The sequence below is a fragment of the Protopterus annectens genome, chromosome 9.part0 (assembly GCF_019279795.1).
Source record: "Protopterus annectens isolate FY-2018-M chromosome 9.part0, PAN1.0, whole genome shotgun sequence".
Classification (NCBI taxonomy): domain Eukaryota; kingdom Metazoa; phylum Chordata; order Ceratodontiformes; family Protopteridae; genus Protopterus; species Protopterus annectens.
In genome coordinates this window covers 1,547,760,234-1,547,783,737 of record NC_056743.1, presented here as the reverse complement: position 1 = coordinate 1,547,783,737, position 23,504 = coordinate 1,547,760,234, and positions in this window count along the sequence as shown.

Below are 23,504 nucleotides of genomic sequence, written 5' to 3'. Positions count from 1 at the left end.
GTGTCCTTCACCTTGGGTCCAAACAAGGAAGACCCATCAAAGGGGGCGTCGGCGAAGGAAGACTTAAAGGCCTCCGCGAATGGACACAAGCGTAGCCAGGCTTGTCTCCTAAGAGCCACTCCTGTGCCCGCTGCTCTACTCGCCCCCCTGGCTGCATAGGAAATGAGCCTCATGGACGAGTTAACAATGGAATTTAGGGTAGTCATCTGGGCACCTACAGTCTGTGCTAACGCCTCAGGAAGGTTACCCGCAAGGGACTCTAACTCCTTGAGGAGGTCCCTTTGGAGCCTTGTAAAGTGACAAAGATAGTTCAGCGACCGCATGGTAAAGGTCGCTGAAGAAAGGGTACGCTTCCCGTACCTATCCATGCTCCTAGAATCCTTATTAGGAGGATGAATAGACGTCGAAGCCTCTGCCACGTCCTGCTGAGTGGCCAATGCCACCACCATAGCATCAACTGCAACGCCCTTGGTAAGGAATTCCTTCTGGGGGGGAGCTGAAAGGAACTTATTGGGCCTGGTAGGCACCGGTTCCGCCGTGTCAGGATGTTCCCACACCCTCCGAGAGATAAGGTCCAATAGCTCATCGAAGGGTGGAGACACCCAGGAGGAGGAGGGCTGGGCCCCGAAGGCCTTGAGGAAAACTGACTCCTCAGCGGTAGGGGCTTTGGATTGCCAATCGCCTCTCTGTCTCAAAATCTCAAGGATATCGGAGAAAGAGACGTCATCCGAGGATGATTTAGGGGACCCCTCCGCATCATCGAGGTCAGTGTCTGAAGTGATGGATTCATCTTGGGAATCAACGTGCTTCCTCTTACACAGTTTCTTCCTTGGGGGTTCATCCGAGGCAGACTCAGAAGGACCCCCCCCGGAAGAAGGGAACCCCCCAAGGGGGTATCCTCAGGCCCTGGGGCCCCACTGTCATGGGAAAGAATGTCTCCAGAGGCACCAGTACCCAGAACTTGGGATGGAGAGGTAGAAACCTGCTGAACCGGCAAAGCCATGGCCAGCGCACTCCTCATGGCCTCAAAAGCAGGCCCTCCAGACTCCGCGGAGAGCACTTGCTGAGGGACCACGGAGGTACCGGGAATGCCCACGGCAGATGCTCCGAGGGGAATACTGGGCATCGAAGAGGCGAGCTCTACAGTGTTGCCCTCGACCCCTGCCGAGGAAGACCCGGCACCAAACCCTGACACCGAGGACAGGGTAGGAATGAAAGTCGGAGCAGAAAAACTCTGTGGGGGTCTCTGCTCCGACTGGACGATTCCGCTCCGTTCTACCTGCACCAACTCCAACGGCTCCAAGGAGGTCGGAGGAGGAATCAAGTGTATGGGAGGTGGAATCGGCTTCGAAGCCACGTGGGCTGGAGCCGAGATCATTTTGGTAAAGACTGGGGACTGGAACAGCCTCTGGATAACCCTATCCAAATCCGAATCAGATAACCTAGAGGATTTGGAGGAAACAGATTGGGGCCGAGAAGACTTCTGCCTGGGCTCCGATAAGGCAGGGGACCGGCTCCGAAAGGGTTCCAGCACTAGCGGAGCCGAGACCGGGTCCGGCTGCAACAGTGTCGGCACCGAAGGAGGCTCCGGAGCCGAGGGGGAAGAGTCGTGGGTGCACACCTCCAACGGCTCCGAGATCAATGGAGCCGAGGAAGGTGATTGGCCTCTCGATGCACTCACCTGCGGCTCCGAAACCAATGGAGCCGAGGGGAGAAGCACCAAGGCAAACCCTTCAACCATCGGCTCCGAAGCCATTGGAGCCGAGGAAGAAGACGTCGAGCCTTGTTTCTTAGTTGTCGGGTCCGACGGACTGGTCGGAGCCGACGATCTACGCTTCTTAGGAGTCGGGTCCAACGGACTGGTCGGAGCTGACGATCTCTTCTTTTTGGGAGCAGGAGAAGACGCTAAAGCTTCTTCAAAGGAAGGCTTGATAAGGCTCCTTAGAATCAATTTGTTTTTTCTCTCCTGGAGAACCCTGGAAGAGAAAGCATGACACACACTACAGGTATCTTGTAAATGTTTGGGCCCTAAACAGTACACACAGATAGCATGGCTGTCTGTAATAGACATCTTATAACTACATTTTGCACATTTCTTGAAACACGACTTTTGTTCCTTAGACATAGTGACAAGAAATACCAATAATTTACACTAAGGCCAAAAAAAAGGTAAACAGGACAAAATGGGCTAAAGCCCTCTAACTTAAACGGGCTTAGCCCGACACAACAGAGAGAGAGAACTACGCGGGCTAAAGCCCTCTAACTTAAACGGGCCTTGCCTGATACACAATTAGCGCAAATTAGAGAAAAATTTTAAATTTCACGAAAGTTAACACAAATGCACACAAAGCTGTGAAAACAGCTGTTTGTTTAAATACTGACAGAACCCCTAGTCAAAAAAGACCCAATGGTCAAGAAAAAAACACTTAGCTCCAGCCAAGTCGAGACCACATCTGGCTTTAAAAGCGGCAAACGAGATCTGGGGAAGTAGGTGTGGTGCAATATGGGATAAGGGGTAGCCCAGCCAATAAGAGACTTCGTTCTAGGTATAGTGGCCGAGTCGGAGCCGATCCGTCGGCTCCGAACCCATCAGTTATGAATGTAGGCGAGATAGGATCCCATTACATCATCCCTGTACTTGTGTGAGAAGGCCCAGTCTGTGAGGAAGCTTCTGGTTATTTGTCCCAGGCCGGTTACAAAAATAAGGGAGAACCGCTGTTGCCTGGGCTAGACGGGAGCCACTACAATGATCTTGGTAGAGTCCTTCTGTATCTTCAAATGTGCCCTGGATATCTGTGGGAAGGGTGGAAAAGCATACAGGAACATTCCTGTCCAAATGAAAGGAAAAGGTGTCTGTATTCCAGGCCTTCTTGCATGGAGTCCTGAAGCAAAAAATTGCCAGCTTATTGCTCAGACAGGAGGCAAAAAGTTTTGCATGAGGAACTCCCCACAGATGGATCAAATCTTGGAAGACCCCTGATATAGTTTCCATTTGTGAGGGTTTGCCTTTTTCCCATTCAGCTTATCTGCCACACAATTTTGCTCTGATAGACTACAGGAAGCCTGTAGAGTGAGATTCCCACACTAACATGGCTTGTTTGCATAGAGGGTATGATCTGGCTTCTATGTTCAGCCATCGAATGGAACTTCCATCGAATGGCTATACATGGAACCCTATCAACTGAACGTTCATTCAGTGAAAGTAACTAGTTAGCCACCACTTACCCATCTGCCCTTTCCCCACAATAGTGAGATCTCAGAGTTGGTATAAATATATATATATATATATATATATATATATATATATATATATATATATATATATATATATATATATTGAAATACTGCATACGGGGAAGTGGTGGCCAACCAGTTACTTTCCCCATCAGTGAAATGAATGTTCGCTGAATAAACGTTCGATGGATAAGGTTCGATGTTCAGCTGTTTGATGGAAGTTCCATTCGATGGCTGAATATAGACTCTGATCTGGCTCCCCCTTGCTTGTTTATGTACCACATCACTGTGATACTGTCTGTGACAATTTGAAGTGTTCCTGGAGACCAAAGGTGACTCAGAGAACAGAGTGCCTTGATAAGGGCAAGCATCTCTTTTATATTTACTTGCTTGCATCTGTCTCTAATGTCCCAGATACCTTGTATTTTTATCCCCCTTGACACTGTTCCCCAAGCAAAGTCCAAAGCGTCTGTGGTGACCAACTGCTTTGGAGCAGGAGGGCAGAAGAGCAGAACATGGATTTGGGCATATTTGATGTCACCACCAAGTGATTTCTCTTCTCACAAATCTCAGAGATGGAATCTGAAAAGTTAATGGGCGTTGGTGCTGGGGACAGAGAGACTTCAGATACTATTGTTATTTTTCTCCTGTGTAGACTTGTCAGAGGTATCATGAAAATAATAGATGCAATGAGACCCAGAATTCTGAGGTATTCCCTTGCAGTTACTGAAGTCTGAGTGGAAAATCCATGAAATGGACCTAAAGATAGATCTACTTTTTTCCGTGGGGAAAAAAAAAGTTCTTTTTACTGAGGTGCCCTGCAACCACCTCAGGAACAGAACCCTCTGTGATGGAGACAAAAAAGACTTTTGAATTTTCTGTTGGAATAGCAGTCTGCATAAGAGATGTCTCACCCAAGTGAGAGATTTCTAAAACCTTGAAAAAGAGACTGCATTGATAAATAAGTTGTCTAAATAAGGAAAAATGTGGAAACCCTGCAGCCTGCAATGGGCTGTAACTGGAGCTGGAGGTAGACAGCATTTGAACACTCTTGGAGCAGTGGATAGCCCAAGAGTTAGGCAGAGAACTGATAATGTGATCCAGACACATAAAACCTTAAGAAATGTCTGAAGTCATGATGAATAAGAATAGGATAATAAGCATCTTTTATATCTAACGTTAGAAAAAAGTCAAATAAGGAAGAAGGAGCAACATGCTGTGAAGTGAAAGCGTTTTGAATTTGGGCACTTTCACATAATGGTTTAGAAAAAGAAAGGACCAAAAAGTACAGTTGTGTACACTTACCATAAATGTAGATGTTTGAGTGTATTCACTGTTAGTCTTTACATTTGGATTATCTGCTTGCAGTAGCCCTTAGTCGGACTGATTATCAAAGTCTTGGGTCCTGCGTCGGTTGCTGTCTCATCTTCCATGACGTCAGGTAGTCAGGGGTATAAAGCATGCAGCCGACGCTATTACATCAGTTTTTCTCACCCCAGATGTTAGGTGCCCCCATAATGGGAAGCAATTATATATATATATATATATATATATATATATATATATATATATATAAGGTTACATCTCCAACAAAAAAGCAAATACACCAGAAAGCCTAAAGCATATTAAGCAAGAACAGAGGTATAGTCAACAGAAGTCAGAAGGCTGGAGGGAGGGTAACCAGGACTGCAACAGTGAATACACTCGAACATCTACATTTATGGTAAGTGTACGCAACTGTATTATGTTCTTCGTGTTTCACTGTTGCAGTCATTACATTTGGGTAGATTCCCAAAGCTAAGGAAGGGAGGAGGCAATTAAATAGCATTAGGACCAGCTATAAGGCCCTGCAAGACTGCAGTGGCAAAATCAGCTCTGGATTTAGAAAAAAATTGGCAAGTGGTAATGCTTGGTGAAGGTATGTATAGAACTCCAAGTAGCAGCTTCTAGGATGTCCCTGGTAGGGACACCTCTGAGAAAGGCTGTAGAGGTGTAGATGCAGCTCTGGTTGAATGTGGTCTTATCCCCAGTGGGGTAGGTTTTCCATGGTGCTTATAGCAGAAACAAATGCAATGGCCTATCCACTTAGAAATGGTTTGCTTTGAAATGGTCTTCCCCTCTGCCCCTGCAGCAAATGCAACCAGCAGCTGTTCAGATTTCCAGAGAGGCTTAGTCCTGTCCAAGTAATATCTAAGTTGTCTGTGCACATCCAAGGAGTGCAGTATTCATTCCCCTTTGTTCTATGGATTAGAAAAGAAGGTTGGAAAATGAATGGACAGATTAAGGGCCACACTGGATACCACCTTGGGCATAAAGGAGGGATTGGTCCTGAGGGACACCCTGTCCGCATGAAAGATGATGAAAGGCTCCACTGCCATAAGGGCCTGTAATTCAGACACCCTTCTCGCTGAAGTGATGGCTAGAAGGAAGGCTGTTTTCCAAGAAAGGAATTTCAACTCTTCATTTGCAGCTGGCTCAAAAAGGAGGTAGAGTGAGCTTTTCCATTACAAAGTTAAGGTCCCAGGCTGGAGTAGGGGCTCTCCTGGGTGGTCTTAAGTTTTTGGCCCCTCTGAGGAATTGCTTCAGCAGTGGATGAGAGAAGAGGGTTAGCTCTGTATTATAATGAGCTGAAATGGCAGAGGCATGAATTTTGATGGAGAAGAGGGAAAGACTCTTGTGAAGCATCTCAGTTAAGTATTGAAGAATGTGCAGTAAATTGAGCACAGTTGTGTCCATCCCTTGTGTTTGGTTCTAGGAACAGAATCTTTTCCATTTGTCGGCATAGGATTTTCTAGTACTAGGCCTCCTTGCCTCCAGAATGACATCCATCACTTGCTTACTGAGGGATGGTAACGGAGAGATCATGAAATTAGCCAGGCTGCAAGGTTCAGGGTTTGAAGCCATGGGTGCAGAATCTGGCCCTCCTGCTGGGACAGCAGGGCAGGGGTCTGAGGCAGGTGCCATGGTTCCAGAGGGGGTACCAGTGTTGGCGTGGCCAGTCTAAGTATTGTCCTTGGTTTGTCCTGTTTGATCTTTAGCAGCACTTTGGAGAGGAAAGGCAGAGAGGGAAAGGCATAAACTGATAGGTTTTTCCATGTGAAGGACAGGACATCCACTTTCCAAGCTTGTCTGTGATGAGTCATTGTGCAGAATTTGCCCAATTGGTAGTTCTGAGGGGAGGCAAACAGGTCTATCGCTGGGCTCCCCCATTTCTTTCTCAAAATGTTGAATATTTTTGGATCCAGTTTCCACTCGTGTGGGACCATGAAATTTCTGCTTAGGTCGTCTGCTAGTGTATTTAGCTTGCCTGACAGGAATTAAGCTTGTAGGAGCACTTGGTAGCTCAAGGCTGTATTCCACAGAGCCATGGCTAGTCTGCAGAGAGGGTATGAGTGGGTTCCCCCCTGCCTGTTTATGTACCACATAATAGTGGTGTTGTCCGTCTTTACCAATAACTGTCCTGGAAGAATGTGGTCCTTGAAGGGTGTCAGAGCATTCTGCACAGCTAACATTTCTTTTTGATTGATATGCAGGTGCATTTGACTCTGGTTCCATTTGCTCTGAATGCACTGCCCTACCAAGTGAGCCCCCCCATGCATAATCTGATGCGTCTGTTGTTAGGGTTTGGGCGGCAGGGGGTAGAGAGAATGGCAGTCCCTTGTTTTGCTGGCAGACCTCTGCCCACCAAAGGAACTCTATCTTTAGACAAAGTATGACAGCAATCATTGATTCTAGGTCCTGAGAATGTTGACACCAAAGGTTTTTTTAGATACCATTGTAGTTTCTTCATATGCAGTCTTGTATATGGAATTAGTAGAATGCAAGAGGCCATGAACCCCAGGGCTTGCAGTATTTTCCTTGCAGATAGCTGGGTCTTTGTGGCCAGTTTTTTGAATTAGGCTATCAAATGAACTTGTTTCTTTGGTGTGAGGTAGGCCATCTGGGAAGTTGTATTTAAGCTTGCTCCCAGGAATATAATTTGTTGGCAGGGTACTAGATGTGATTTCTTTTCGTTTATGGTGTACCCTAGAGAAGTCAGTCATTTCTTTACAAATGCCAGATGATTTTACAGTATGTCCTGGCTTTCTGCCTGAATTAGACAATCATCCAGGTATGGGTATATTTGAATATTTCTTTGCCTGCAAAATGCAATGACTGGAGCTAGGCACTTTGTGAATACCCTGGGCACAGTAGATAAGCCAAAGGGCAGTGTAGAGAACTGATAGTGCATGTAGCCTGCTCTGAAGCGTAGGTATCTTCTGTAAGATTCCTTTATTGGGATGTGCAGGTAGGCTTCCTTTAAATCCAGTGTTGCCAGCCATGTATTTTTGCTTAGCATGGGAAGCAGCTGATGAACAGTTAGCATTTTGAATTTTGGAATTACTAAAAAAATGTTTAGGATAGACACGTCCAGGATAGGATGCCAGGAATTGTCTTTTCTGGGTACCAGAAAAAGTCTTGAGTAGAAACATTGCCCCCATTCTTCCTCTGGGACAGGTTGAATAGCCCTGATGCTCAGAAGAAAGAGAACTTGCTTTTGAGCCTCTGCCCAATGATTTGCGGGTAGGTCTGGTCAACCGTTTGGGGTTGGTAAGGAGTGGAAGTGAAATCTGTATCCTTGGGAAACTATATTTAAAACCCATTTGTTTTGGGTAATGAGTTCCCAGTTTTTTCCATGCAGGGCGATCTTTCTCCCTAAAGGAACAGTCAGTTGAGCAGGGCTTGGAAGGTTTAAAGTTAAGTCACTGTGACAGTTTACCATAGGGGGGTGTCTTACTACTCCCAGCTTTGGAAGTGGGATCCCCCCAAAGCTTAGGCCTGTGAGTGCGTTGGGACTGAAGCCTGGGCGTTCTGATGGTTCTGGGTTTGGACTGAGAAGGCCTGGAAGAGGCAGGAAAGGACCAATTCTTAGAGGGCCAGTGTCTACTAAATCTGGGAGGCTGCACTTGCAGGAAATCTTTAACAGCTTGCATAGATTTAGCTTTTTCCTCCATCTTTTTAAGTACTTCTTCTGCTTTGTTGCCAAACAGGCGGTCTTGGTTTAAGGGAGCATCCAGTAATTTAGCTTTAACATGATCTGGCAAAGATTGCTCTTTAAGCCAAGCATGCCTTTTAAGTACAGACCCAGTGACAGCAGCCCTGCAAGATGTCTCTAACGAATCAAAACCACACTGCAAAGTATGTTTTCCAACTTGTTCAGCAGAATGCATTAAATCCTGTAATTCTTTATTTTCAGCACAGTCAAGAATCACCATCATTTTCTGTTTAAGCAATCCAATAATATGCTGCTGATACTTTAACATATGAAACTGGCAGTTTAAGGCCCTAATGGTCAAAGTTGCAGAAGTGTACACTTTCTTACCCCATCTGTCCAGTGCCTTGGAATATCTATCAGAGGGGGTAGAGTTTTTGGCAGTAGTAGCCTTAATGCCTTTGGGTCCCTGTGAAATGGTCTCAGGATCTGCAGTAGGATTCTTTTCATAGATTCATAGAATAGTACTAAGCTAACTGCCCTTGCGAGCCATTTTAAGCCTAGCCTATTATCCCTTGTGAGATTCAAACCCAGCACCTTGTGTTTGTAAGGCAAACACAACCATTGGGCTGGCCACCCTCCTCTTAAAAAGGAACTTATGAGAGTCAGGTACCCTGTAATACCTGTTGGGTTTTCTGGGAGCTGGAGGTAAAGAGTCAGGGGCCAGGCTAGATACCGAGAAGGCATCATCTACAATGTCCAGTACAGGAGGGATAGCTAGAGGTCTGTGTTGAGGTAGGAGTAAGAATTCCCTAAGCCTCTTTTTGGAGTCACAGTAATCCTGGCTTTCCCAGTGGAAATGCTCCTTAAGAGTATGCAAGGTTTAACCAAAAGAGAAATCCTCTGGAGGGGAAGCAGAAGGAATGGTATCCTCTGCATCAGAATCCTCATAATTAGATAAGGGCAACTCCTGGTCATCAGAGAAAACAGAAATTTCAGAGTCCTGATCAGAAGAATCAGAAGGAAAATCAGTTTTAGGTCTCTTAGAGGGAGAAGGGTGGCTTCCCCTGATTAGAGTAATAAGGTCTTCAGCCATTCTTGTCATTTGTTTTTTAGGCATAGGGGCCTGACCATGCGGTCTGGGCATTGGTTTTCTAGGCATGGATTGAGGTTTAGGCCTTGAAGAAGAAGACAGCGTTGGTTTAATATGCAAGTCAGTAGGCCTGAATACACCCTCAGAAGCCGGTGCCTGCACAACGGCTCTGGACCCATTCAAGATAAAGACAACTGCAGGTTCCACAGTCGAAGAAGCATCTCACGGCTTACCGGACTCCAAATGGGTCTCAGTAGAGGCCTGCGAATCTGAAGTAGCAGGTATCAGGGGCTGTGAAAGCGCCTCACTGAGTATCAGTGAGCTGTTAACTAGCTTAGGAGAAGCATTGTCGGCAGCTTTGGACCTATGCGGTCTGTCTCTGTCTTTATCTTTGCATTTTTTCGGAATGTTGGTAGTCGGGTGGTTTACCGAAGCCATTTCTGGATAATTGAACCAAGTACCAAAAATTTAGATGCGAAAATGAACCGACGACGAATAGTTCAAGGTTTGAATGAGGCACAAAATCGACAGTGAGGTATGTTGTGGTCTGGGCCTAAGCAAGGAATTAACTTTTACTGACATCAGTTTAGAGCAAGAAAAAGGATCCCAAACAGGGTAATTAGCTTAGCTGAAGACTTTGGATCTGAAACTCGAAAACGAAAATTTCAGGAGTCGGCCGACCAGCACTTGCGAACTGCTTCTGCTTCGAGCACCGCACAGCAAAAAAGACTAATGTAATGGTGTCGGCTGCATGCTTTATACCCCTGACTACCTGACGTCATGGAAGATGAGACAGCAACCGACGCAGGACCCAAGACTTTGATAATCAGGCCGACTGAGGGCTACTGCAAGCAGATAACCCAAATGTAATGACTGCAACAGTGAAACACGAAGAACATCTGGTCTCCAGGCATTTTCTTTCTTTCTTTGTCATCAGAAACATTCTTGAATAAAAAATTCTTCCCATCTGAGAAGGAGCAACTGTTTCTATTATCCGCTCAGAAAGCATATGCTGTAGGCCAGGAAGGAACAGAGGGGTTTAATCTTATGGATGTGGAATAACTCCCTGGAAAGGTGGATTTTTTTTCCCACTGCAATCCGTAATCATGCTGAATCAGTTTCAGAACACATTTGTCTGAAACAATGTGTTGCCAAACAGAGAAATGGAGATTCAGAGTTCCTGGAAGAGATAACGGACGACAAGGGTGGGAGAAAGTAAAAGTCCGTTGTGTAGTCGTTATGACTATTAGACTGTCCTTTATTCTGAGCGGTCCTGCTTTCTTTTTGGAAACTTCTTGCCATTGCTTTTTTAAATAACTACTTAGCTACATTTTGTTAAGATTATTTACTTTGTTTCATGACAAAATTGGACTAGTGAGCAAAAAAATCCCTTGGAGAATTTGGAAGAGGACTGAAAAATCTGAGAGATTCCCTGTATCAGCGTACCTCTCTCATCACATTTTCGATAACCTCTGCAGCAGAAGGTCCCATATCCAAAGGAGAAATTACCAGCTCATTTTATTTCTTTAGGGAGTTTCTGAAAATGCAGAAAGGTAAACCTCAACACAGTACCAGTAGCAACAACCCTATAGAGTCATATTCACACTTTAAACAAAGAATAGTGACCTGAGAAACTGAAGAAACTAAATGACACAGCAGATTTCTCCTCACAGGAAGGAACTGCAGATAAAACATTTTTCATACCTTCACAGTTAGATAGAATTTAACATATGAACCTGACAATTCAAAATTCAAAAAATTAAAAAAATATACAGTTGCTCACCAAACCTGTCAATTGTTTTACCTTTGTTGTCAGAAGAGGAAGGATTAGAATTAATAAAATGCTTGGCAGCAGCTGGATTAAACAGAAGTTTGGCAGCAGCTAGATAAATGACAGTTATGTACTTACCATTGCACTAAAGTCATGTAGCCTCATTTCATTTGACACAAAAGATAGGTTATGGAATCCATACATATCCAACTGCTGTGATTTTCTCCTGCCTAGCTCGAGCTATCAATGGTCTAGGGGTATGGAGGGTACCCTTAACCTTAGGAATCTGACCATCTTTTATATTCTAGGCAGAATATAACCCATATAGTTAAGGCTACTGCAGCAGTGATCTAATGATAAACATTTCAAAATTCCAGCTTTAACATCTTCAGGCAAATTTTGAGAATGTAACCATGCAAACCTTCTTATCACAGACTCAGGAGATACTGCTCTGGAAGAAGCATCAGTTGAATCATAAGAATACTTCAAAGAATGGTTACTTCAGAAACAGAAATAACAGTATTTAGTGAAGATTTCCCTCAGAAGACTAAAAAGTGGCAGTAAGGTTCCTCATATTTTCAAAAGAAGCAAGCAATCTCTAGTAATCCCAGTCCGTCTCGAGTGTGTGTGTGTGTGTGTGTGTGTGTGTGTGTGTGTGTGTGTGTGTGTGTGTGTATATGTGTGTGTGTGTGTGTGTGTGTGTGTGTGTGTGTGTGTGAGAGAGAGAGAGAGAGACACACACACACACACAGACACACACACACACACACACACACAGACAGAAGTTATGTACGTCTGTGTTTTTTGTCCTGCAAAACTCCCTGGAAAAAGACCAACCCATGGAAGGAGTACTACACCATGAAACAAGCACCAAGCTTGGCTAAACGGTAAACCTTTATCCAAGATCTATGACCAGTTCATCTAAGATCAGCAAGAGTGATTCTCCTTTGCCCATTATGGGCAAATGCACACCCGCAGAGGATGTGACTACCTCATAGTACTTAGTGGCTGCATATGCTATACCACAGCTAAAGAAAGACAATGATGAGCAGTTTGAGGAACCCTGTCTAGCCACAGCAGAGTCACCCATTGGCAGCTGACTCAGTAAAAGAGCCAGCTGGAGCCAAGGCTTCCAAGAAATAAACTTCTTGCAGAATGGGGGTAAGACCAACTAAGATGACTGATACTGCTTCATGGTTTAGGAGAAAAAAAGAGCACCAGCAAAGGGGGAGGCAGAGCCAGTGTGTGTAGGTAAAGCAAATGACCATCCAAGTCGAGTTTTGAAGTAAATATTTTTAAAGATAGTCCACAAAATCACAGTATCCAGCCCTCACATAACTGTTCTATATAGCAGTGTAGAAAAAAAACTTCGTCAAAAAGGATATGCACCCATTTTATTTAAACAAGCATTCTCAACTGAAAAGCATTCGTTTACATGTAGAGACAGTTCAAAATATAACACCGTCTAGCTGCAGGTAAATATTTCTGACCCAGAGGAAACACATTTTTTCTTCATAAATTCACAGGTTTGTATGTGTTTACTAGGCTAACGACCACAAGGGCCTTTTTAACCCTAGCCATGCATTCCAATTCTTTGACAAGTTCTGGTACGTTTGATAAGTGTAAGCAGGGGCATGAAAGATTAAACATTTACAAGAATGGGCCTTAGGAGATTAACCACTTACAGGCTGCCTAGATCCATTAGAGACATAAGTGCCAAACCTGGGATGAATTTCCTGCTCCCAATCAATCTAGCCAAGTTACACTTGAATTGGGTTAAAGAGGAACTCTGCTTCACAATGATGAGGGAGCCTGTTCTACAGAAGGGGTAGTCTTTGGGACACATACCTGTTTCTCCAGCAGGTCCTATTTAAATCACAGGTAAAGTTTAAGTCTTCTTCATTAAAAATAATGTAGTGGAAGGTTTTTATCCAAAAGGAACTTATCTGCCTAGCCTTCATGGAATGCTAGCTGAATGTCAACACCAGGAAATCAACAAAGGGAACACACTTCAGCAGTAAGAATGCTCTGAAACTTTTTGGTGCTTTAAGTGCCTTTTATGTGGAACTCTGCTCAAATGCCTGGCAGTTTAAGTTCATGAAAGACATCCTTAAGCTTTGAAAAGGTGTCTGGTTGGTCATATCCTTGGCAGGATATAGCCCAAATAGCTTAGGCTATTGCAATAGTGATCTAGTGTTAACCATCAAGGAAGTTTGATTGCTTGGATGAAAAAGAATCCCTTCAAAAACAGAAAGGGAATACCACTGAATGATTCTTACAACTCAACTGCAGAAAGGTATCTGGTACCACAAAGGAAAGTGAAGACATAGACTTGGGAAAGTTTTCCAGATGCACATGGAAGGACAAACTGTCTATTCTCTTAAACTGTCCTTTGTTTTGGAAGGACTCCCCCTTCTTTTTTGAACCTTCTTGACACTGTTTTCTAAAACGATGCTGCCTATACCTTGCCAGGATTCTTTATTTTGCTTCTTATAAAAGGAACCTACACTAGAAGGAAAGTTTATGTTGTATGTTGGCATGGAGGGTTGAAACATCTGGGTAACTCCCTGAATTAATTTTCCTCTCATCAATTTTTAAGGATAGCAACAGGGGAACTAAATACCTCCTCTTTATCCAGAAGAACATTTAGTATCTCGTTTTTGACATTCGCTGGTAAATTCTGAGAATGCAGCCAGGCAAATCTTCTCATCAGTGACCCAGCAGCAGCTGCTCCAGATACAGCATCAGCCCAGCAGTGTCACAAGAACATTTTAAAGACTATGCAGTTAGCTGAGGCACAGAATGTATTAAATAATTCAGAGATGTATTAGTCCTGAAGAAGGGCGGTCAGCAATTCATCACTGAAAATCATCACTGTCATGCTGCCAGCCCAGCTATCTGGAATTTTGTAAATAATTTTAGGCCGTTTGTGAATACTGCTACGATTTATACAGAACTGTATGTTAGGTACTGAGCTAAGATGCATCCACAGTGTACCTTGCTGGAACATAGAAGATTAACCTGCAAAACTTAAGAATATTTCAGGTTAAGTTACTTTATAGCTGGGCCATAAACAAAAGATGATCTCTCCGTTTCAGTTCAGTAGCAGCACAATGTCTAGAGCCAGAAGCTTTTGTATGGTCTTGAAAAATAAATAATTACTAGGTTTCAGATGGAGGTGTTTTACTGCTTTATGACTTTCTATCAGCTGCAAAGATATGAGAAATATTTATTTCTTACACATATATGTTAAATTCTGTTAAGTTTGTTTAGCCTGGGAACTGAAGTCAGGTGACGAGTGATGTCATCCAAGCTGCCCCAGCAGTAATGTTTGATATTAATTTGGGAACTCTCTGAGAGAGAGACTGTGCATTTTGCATTCTGTCTTGGACCTAGCAAGAACATCCACTCATCATCATCATTATCTGCACTTGCCATGTTGTAAGTAAGATTTAGGGCATAGTATCTCTTTTAGATATAGCTAGGACTATAGTAAACATTAATTTAGATGTTTTCTGTATTTATTTCAGACTGTCCTGCAATGTTGTTTTAAAATATTTCCTGTGATTTTGAACTCTGAAATAACTGTGTCGATGTACTGAGTATTGCCTTGTTCTTTTATTATTTATTATTAAATATATTTAAACCTATCTTTCTGGCTGACATTTGTGAGACATATTTAAGCTCTTAGACTACTTGCATATGTATTTGGTGATACTGTACAGGCCACTTCTAATAGCCTGGCCCTTGGTCAAAACTACCATTTGGATTTTTAGTAACATTACAAAGGTCTTAGAGTGGTTGATAAAGAGATGGCTGGTGGCAGGTGGAACTACCTTAGAGTCTGGGCAAAAGGGGTCATAGCTAGTAAACCTGTGCCAGCCTTTCCCAGGTGTGTGTTTGTGTACAAATCAAATATCAAAGCTATGTGTCAGGGACAGGAAGCACTGACTGCACAGAGAGGGTGCTGGAGGTCTCAACTTGGCCACTCGGCTGACATCTCAACCCTACAGCTGTGCCAGTGGGGAGTCTTACTGCGTGTGTACTTGTCATCCTCCCAATGTGTATGTACCCAAGCTGTTGCCAGTGATGAGGATTTGGGGCTCCTTGATTACTGGGCCAGTGAAGGGGCATCACATATTAATTGGTGGACAGTGGTGGGATATCCACATTACATATTAATTGGTCGACAGTGGTGAGACAGCCACAGCACATATTAATTGGCTTGTAGTGGTGTGGATAATGAATTTCTGTAGCCTGTGTAAAGTGGTCAGTGAAGGCATTTATACTCTCAATCAGCTACGCAGTGAACATTCAGAGTTTCACATCACAATTGTTTTATTTATTTATTTATTTTTGTTAGCTTAGTCATGGAGAGTAGGCAAGCATGTCAGCAGAGGAGTATGGCAGGTGGACAGAGAGCCAGTTGGCTGACATGTGCTAGACTAAACGACTGGTGCATGCCAACCTGACTAAGGCAGAAATTATTGTAGCTTTGGGCACAGCTGCATCGCAGACCAGCGCTCAGTAGGGCAACCAGGCTGGCCTGGGAGATGTACAACTCTCAAAAAAACAACAGCTCAACCTTTCCACAGAGGACTTAAAAATCCATCTGGAGTCAAAGAGACTTGAGCTGGAGGCCAAGCCTTTGGAAGAATCAGCAGCAGAGAGACTGAGACATCTAGAGGTTGAGGAAAACGAGAAACTGCAACGTCTAGAGGCGGAAGAGGAGAAGGAGAGGCAGAGGCAACATGAAAAGGAGATGCTGACTCTTTGTCAGAGTCATAGAAGTAATGGTGAAGGGAGTAGCAGAAACCCAGAAGCAACAAACATCAGTAAATTTCTTCCACAATTTAAAGAGGGGGATAATGCTGTTGGTTTCATTCATATGTTTGAGAGGGTATGTAAACAATATAATGCTGACCAAGGGCTCTGGGTACGGTTCCTGACCCCCTTACTCCACGGTAAAGCTGTAACTGCTATTTCTAAATTGTCTGATACTGATTACTTAAATTATAATATTGTAAAGAACTGTCTTTTAGAACGCTTTAAGTTAACACCTGAAGCTAACAGGAAAAAGTTTCATGAGCACAGACACCAGGCAGATGAAAGTGTGTGTGAATATATTGCTGAACTAAGCACTTATTTTCATAGGTTGGTGAGTGGATGTCAGGTCACTACTTTTGAAGGGCTGGCAGATCTTTTCGTGAGGGATCAAGCCCTTTGCCTGAGGACATGAGAATCTGGTTAGCTGATAGACAATGCAATACTGCAGATGAGTTGGGGAAAAAAGGAGACCTATACCTAGCAAGCAGGGCATCACTGCACAGGAAAGGGACACCCAGTGGCTCATGGGTCTAAGGGAACCCATGGTGGGCAGCCTAAACTGCCCCAACAGAGTCCACCAGTAGCAGGGGAAGCCACTGGTCCAGGTATACATCCAGGTCCAGGTGTAAATGTTTTAAATGCAACTAGTGGGGCCATGTGGCACACAGATGTCCATGGAGGCAAGGTGGGGAACAAATGGTGGGAGAGCCAGTAAGTGGGAATGACAAAGTGCCATCAGTAAGTTGTCTCGAAACAACAAGGGTACCAAACTACCATAATAGGATATATCCTATCTCAGTGGATGGGAAAGAGGCCACTGCTAAGACAGACACAGCCTCTGACCTAACCATTGTGAAGCCTATAATGGTTACAGAGGAGCACTACTTGCTTGGGCAGTCTACTCCAGTCAGAGCATTAGGAGGGACCCCATTCCAAATACCTTTGGCTAGGGTTCACCATGACTGGGAGGGTGGAAAAGGAAGCCGGCAAGTAACTACGTTTGAGGATATCCCTACATATGTCCTGAGAGGGAATGATTTTGATAATGTAGTACCTTGTGTGCATCCAGTTACACAGAGTCAGGCTTGGAGACAAGCATGTGGGTCTGGTAGCCTGGGGGAGACCGAGACAAACTGCAGAGTTGCAGCCAGGACTGGTGAGGTAGTTACTTCAGGGAGGAAGTCACCCTGTAACAGCAAGACTGAAGGTGAGCCACAGCTGCTTGTGGGTACTGATGTTCCCTTGGACAGAGTGACTGCAAGGGCAGAGGTAAGTAGTAGTACCCAGGTTGACAGTGAGGCACCGCTGTCAGAGAATACCACACTTCCTGTGGAAGGGGAGCTGGGAAGGTTTATTAAGATAGAGTTCAGACAGACTCAGCTCTCAGAGCCTACATTGCAAGGCCTAAGAGTGGTAGCTAGTGAGGCACCCGATTTTCATGGGAAGGGGGAACCTGTATATTGGGACAAAGAGTTACTGTATAGAGAATGGACTCCTAAGGGAGGGCTAGAGGATGAGAGAATATAGCAGCTGGTGGTGCCCAGAGCTTACTGTCTGGCACTTCTATCCATAGCCCATGATATTCCCTTTGCAGGTCATATAGGCATAAAACATACAAAGAGATGTATTATGCTGAACTTTTATTGGCCTGGGATTTCCAGAGATGTAACAGGGTACTGTAGGACCTGTGAGCAGTGCCAAAAGGTAAGCATGGCAGAAGACAAGGTGAAAGGTCCTTTGATGCCTTTGACTGTGACTGAGGAGACATTTCAGAGGGTAGCTACAGATATTGTGGGCCCCTGAGTACCCCTAGTTCCATAGGGAAGACGTATATCCTAGTGGTAGCAGACTATGCTACCAGATACCCTGAGGCAGTGGCTCTGTCCTCAACTGAGGCAGCAAAGGTGGCAAATGCTTTGTTATAGATTTTCAGCATGGTAGGTTTCCCAACAGAAATACTGACTGACAGAGGTGCCAATTTCATATCAGAACTGCTGGCTTGTCTGTGAAAGCACTGTGTGGTGAAGCACCTAAAGGCCACCTCTTACCATTCCCAGACTAATAGTCTTGTTGAGAGGTTAAACCCTACACTCAAGTCCATGTTACAGGCATTTGCAGACCAATTTAAAAGGGAGTGGAACAAATATTTGCCCCATCTGTTGTTTGCTTACAGGGACGTTCCCCAGGAATCCACAGGTTTTTCACCCTTTGAGTTGCTGTACGGGCATAGGGTGAGGGGACCTCTAGATTTGATTCGAGATGAGTGGGAGGGTGAGTGTGAATCCCACAAGGAGTCTGTTGTGGCATATATCCTAAACCTCAGGACAAGGTTCAGGGAACTCATGGGCTTGGCTAAGGGGAAACTGGCAGAAGCCCAACAGTAGAAAAACGTCTGGTATGACAGGAATGTTCGAGCTAGAGAGTATGCTGTAGGGCAGCAGGTAATGGTTCTCACTACTGTCAGACATAACGAGCTGCAGGCAGCTTGGGAGGGACCCTACAAGGTAGTAAGGAAGGTCAGTGATGTTAACTACATAGTAGAACTGCTAGGCAGGGGGCACAAACTGTACCATGTTAACATGATGAAACCTTACCTTGATAGGAAGGCCCTTGTGCTGATTACTTGCAGTGGATGGCAGTAAGCGTTTGAAGGGGATCTGCTGACTGATCTCCTCAGTTAGGCTCAGGCTGATCCCTCAGTGGAAGGGGTAGCAATGTCCCAGCAGCTATCCCCGACTCAGGTTTGAGAAATCTGAGCAATGTTACAGGAGTTTGGGGGCATATTAAATGGGAAACCAGGGTGCATGTGCAGCACCATGTGGATACACGACCCCAAAGGCCTATTAAGCAGGCCCCTTACAGGGTGCCTGAGAGAGTCAAACAGACTCTGAGGGATGAGATACAGGAAATGTTGGAACTAGGGGTAATTCAGGAGTCCAGCAGTCCCTGGGCCTCCCCAGTGGCGGTGGTACTGAAGAAGAATGGCAGCACCAAGTTCTGTGTAGACTACAGGAAATTAAATAGTGACACACAGTCAGATACATACCCCATGCCTAGGACAGATGAAGCTCTAGAGCAGCTGGGTGGGGCTAAGTATCTTACCATTACTGACCTTACCAAGGGTTACTGGCAGGTGCCCTGGACTCCCAGTGCTAGAGAAGGGTCAGTCTTTGTGACTCCTTTTGGCTTGTCTGAGTTCACGAAGATGTCATTTGGGATGCAAAATGCCCCAGCTAATTTCCAGAGGCTGGTAGATCATATCATAGCAGGAGCAGGAGATTACTACTGTCAGACATAATGAGCTGCAGGCAGCTTGGGAGGGACCCTACAAGGTAGTAAGGAAGGTCAGTGATGTTAACTACATAGTAGAACTGCTAGGCAGGGGGCACAAACTGTACCATGTTAACATGATGAAACCTTACCTTGATAGGAAGGCCCTTGTGCTGATTACTTGCAGTGGATGGCAGTAAGCGTTTGAAGGGGATCTGCTGACTGATCTCCTCAGTTAGGCTCAGGCTGATCCCTCAGTGGAAGGGGTAGCAATGTCCCAGCAGCTATCCCCTACTCAGGTTTGAGAAATCTGAGCAATGTTACAGGAGTTTGGGGGCATATTCAATGGGAAACCAGGGTGCACCCACCATGAGCAGCACCATGTGGCTACACGACCCCAAAGGCCTATTAAGCAGGTCCTTACAGGGTGCCTGAGAGAGTCAAACAGACTCTGAGGGATGAGATACAGGAAATGTTGGAACTAGGGGTAATTCAGGAGTCCAGCAGTCCCTGGGCCTCCCCAGTGGTGGTGGTACTGAAGAAGAATGGCAGCACCAAGTTCTGTGTAGACTACAGGAAATTAAATAGTGACACACAGTCAGATACATACCCCATGCCTAGGACAGATGAAGCTCTAGAGCAGCTGGGTGGGGCTAAGTATCTTACCATTACTGACCTTACCAAGGGTTACTGGCAGGTGCCCTTGACTCCCAGTGCTAGAGAAGGGTCAGTCTTTGTGACTCCTTTTGGCTTGTCTGAGTTCACGAAGATGTCATTTGGGATGGAAAATGCCCCAGCTAATTTCCAGAGGCTGGTAGATCATATCATAGCAGGAGCAGGAGATTTTTTTCCTTGCTTACCTATATGATATTGCCATTTACAGCCGTTCCTGGCAAGAGCACCTTCATCATGTCAGGGAGGTGCTGGGCAGACTACAGAGGGCATGGTTGATCATTAAGCCCAGGAAGTGTCAGGTGGGTATGGCAGAGGTCACCTACCTGGGACATAAAGTGGGGAGTGGTATGATCAGGCCAGAACCTGCCAAAGTGGAAGCAATTCAGGCATGGCCTGCTCCAGTTACCAAAAAGCAGGTGAGGGCATTCTGAGGGCCATGAGGTAGTACAGAAAGTTTGTTCCCAATTATAGTACCATAGCTGCTCCCCTCACAGACCTGACAAGGAAAAACAAGCCAGATAAGGTAGTGCGGACCCCACCATGTGAGCAGGCATTCCAGAAGCTTAAAGAAGTTTTGGGAGGACCCCCTGTGTTAGCCAGTCCAGATTACAGCAAAGAATATGTTGTGCAGGTGGATGCATCAAACCATGGGGTGGGGGCTGTACTTAGCCAGGTTTCCTCAGAGGGAAAATAGCACCCATTGGTATATCTCAGTTGTAGGCTCTAACCCAGGGAGGAATGCTAAGCAGCTGTAGAAAAGGAATGCCTAGCCATAGTGTGGACCCTGCAGAAATGTCAGCCTTTTCTGTATGGAAGGAAATTCACTGTAGTTACAGACCACAATCCCTTAACATGGCTACTTCGAGCCAGCTAACAAAATGCCAAGTTACTAAGGTGGAGCCTAGGGTTGCAAGCATATGATATGACAGTGCAGCACTGCAGTGGGGTTAGCAATGCCAACGTAGATGGGCTCTCAAGACAGGGAATAGGGGGTAAGGTATTTCCAAATAAGCTCAACCCTCTCAAGCAACCTTTCTCAAGGGTCACTTGAAAAACTACGTTGTGTTTTCGAGGGGGGGGGGGGATGTCAAGCTGACAGCCCAGATATCTGGAATTTTGTAAATAATTCTATGTCATTTGTGAATATTGATATGATGATATGTTTTATACAGAACTGTATCTTAGGTACTGAATTAAGATGTATCCATTGTGTACCCTGCTGGAACATAGAAGATTAACCTGCAAAACTTAAGAATAGTTGAGGTTAAGTTACTTTATAGCTGTGTCATATACAAAAGATGTTTTCTCTCAGTTTCAGTTCAGCAGCAGCCACAATTTCTAGAGGCAGATGTTTCTGTATTGTCTTAAAAAAGAAATAATTAATAGGTTTGAGATGTGGGGTTGTTTTATTGCTTTATGACTTCCTAGCAACTGCAAAGATATGACAGATATGTATTTCTCACTCAGAGATGTTAAATTTTGTTAAGTTTCTGTTTAGCCTGGGAACTGAATTCAGGTGACAGAGTGATGTCATCCAATATGGCTCAGCAGTAATGTTTGATATTAATTTGGGGAACTCTCTCAAAGAGAGACTGTGCATTTTGTATTTATTTTAGACCTATCAAGAACATCCACTCTTCATCATCATCATCTGCACTTGCCTTGTTGTAAGATTCAGGGTATAGTATCTCTTTTAGATATAGTTAAGAGTATAGTAAATATTAGTTTAGATGTTTTCTGTATTTATTTGAGACTGTCCTGCAATGCTGTTTTAAAATATTCCCTGTGATGTTTAACCCTAAAGTAACAGTGTTGATGTACTGAGTATTGTCTTGGTCATTATTTATTATTAAATATATTTATTTATTTATTTTATTTTTATTTTAATTTTGTTTACCGGGAAGGTCCGACTGGACGAGGTCCGTTTACAGCGGAAGCCCGGGGAGAAAAGCTCCAGTTACATTAGTACAACACATTACAGAAATAAACATATAATACAATAGGTAGGAAGTAGTTTCTATTAAACTAGAAATTTCTAGACAAGATTCAAAAAAGTGATTAAAACAGTAGACAATTGCAATCAAAAAATATTTACATATTTACATTTGGTTTGCAAAGAGCAACAGTCAAATTTTAACAGGTACATTTTTTCCCTGGAAGTATCTTTATTAGGGCATTAAAGGATAGATAGGAGATGATTGTAGAGGAAGACATATTATGGACTATGTAATACATGGACATAGCCAAGAACTAGTAAGATGGGCCTTAAGGGAGTTTTTGAATAGAGTGATGTTAGCTGTAGTCACAGATGGGGGGGGGAGATTATTCCAGTTTTTAGCTATAGTGTGTGAAAAGAGAGATTTGCCGGCTGTATTATTTGCTGGGGTGATAGCGAGGAGTGATTTGTTGGCTGAGCGGAGTGGACGACTTGGAGTGTGGCTGGTCAGTAGATGTGTTAGAGCGGGAATTTTGTCAGGTTGTTTTAGGATGTTGTAGGCTGTAACAAGTTGGTGATATAGTAGCAACTGTGGCAGTTCAAGCCATTGAAGTTGTCTGAGAGGTGTGCAGTGATGGGTTCTAAATGTGGAGTTTTTGGCAAACTTGGCAATTCTGTTATAACAGGACTCAAGTTTGTCTATGTCATATTTCCTAATGTGAGTAAGAATTGGGGCAGCATACAGTAGTGTAGATAGGAGATGGGTTTGAGCTAGGGTGATTTTAGCATGATTAGTAAGAAAGTTCTTTTGCCTGGCCCATTTTTTTGTGCACTTTATTTATTGTTTGTGAGATATGGATGTTAAGTGGAGGTTGTTGTTTATTTCAATGACAAGGAGCTTGGTGTGGAGAGAGGGAGAGATGATAGTACCATTATCAGAGGAGATGGAGAAGGAGGCTAGAGTTGTTTTTGATTTGTTTGGGGTAAAAAGTAGTAGTTTGGTTTTGTTAGGGTTTAAGATAAGTTAAATGTTAGTGATCCATCTTTCTACAGAGGTGAAGGACTCTTGGGTGAGATGCTGTAGGGAGGTCAGGGATGGTGCTGAACATATAAGGGTGAAATCATCTGTATATTGGATTAGTGAGGCATGCATGGTAGATGTGTGTAGGTTATTGGTAAAAACTGGGAAGAGAAGAGGTCCTAGTATAGAGCCTTGGGGTACACCAGTGGAGGTTGGGAGTAGAGGTGATAAAGCTTCTTGCCACCGGACAGCTTGTTGTCATTCTGATAGGTAATGAAGAGGAATGATATAGGAGACCTTCCACAGATGAGGGATATATGACTGCTGTATAGAGCAGTTGATAAGGATTGAGACTGGGTAGGCTATGGAGTTGGCTGCTATTTTTAGGAAATGTGCTGGTAGCCCATCTTTTGCAAGGGTAGTAAGTTTTAGTTTTGAGAGATGTTTCTTTATTGTAGAGGTTGGGATAGGTGATAAGGTAAGAGGAGCTGAGTTGTTAGGTGCTGTAGGTATGGGTTTGTAGCTATTTTTGGCTAATTGAGTGGATAGTGAGTTAATGGATTTGGTAAAATGTTGGTTGAATTTTGAGGCTATTTCAGTAGCTGTATCTGTGGTGGTTGAGGTGGGAGAGGGTGTGGTGTTTTTTCCTGGTTTTAGTAGGGAGTTAATTGCATGCCAGAACTTTTGTGGGTTGTTGGAGTATTT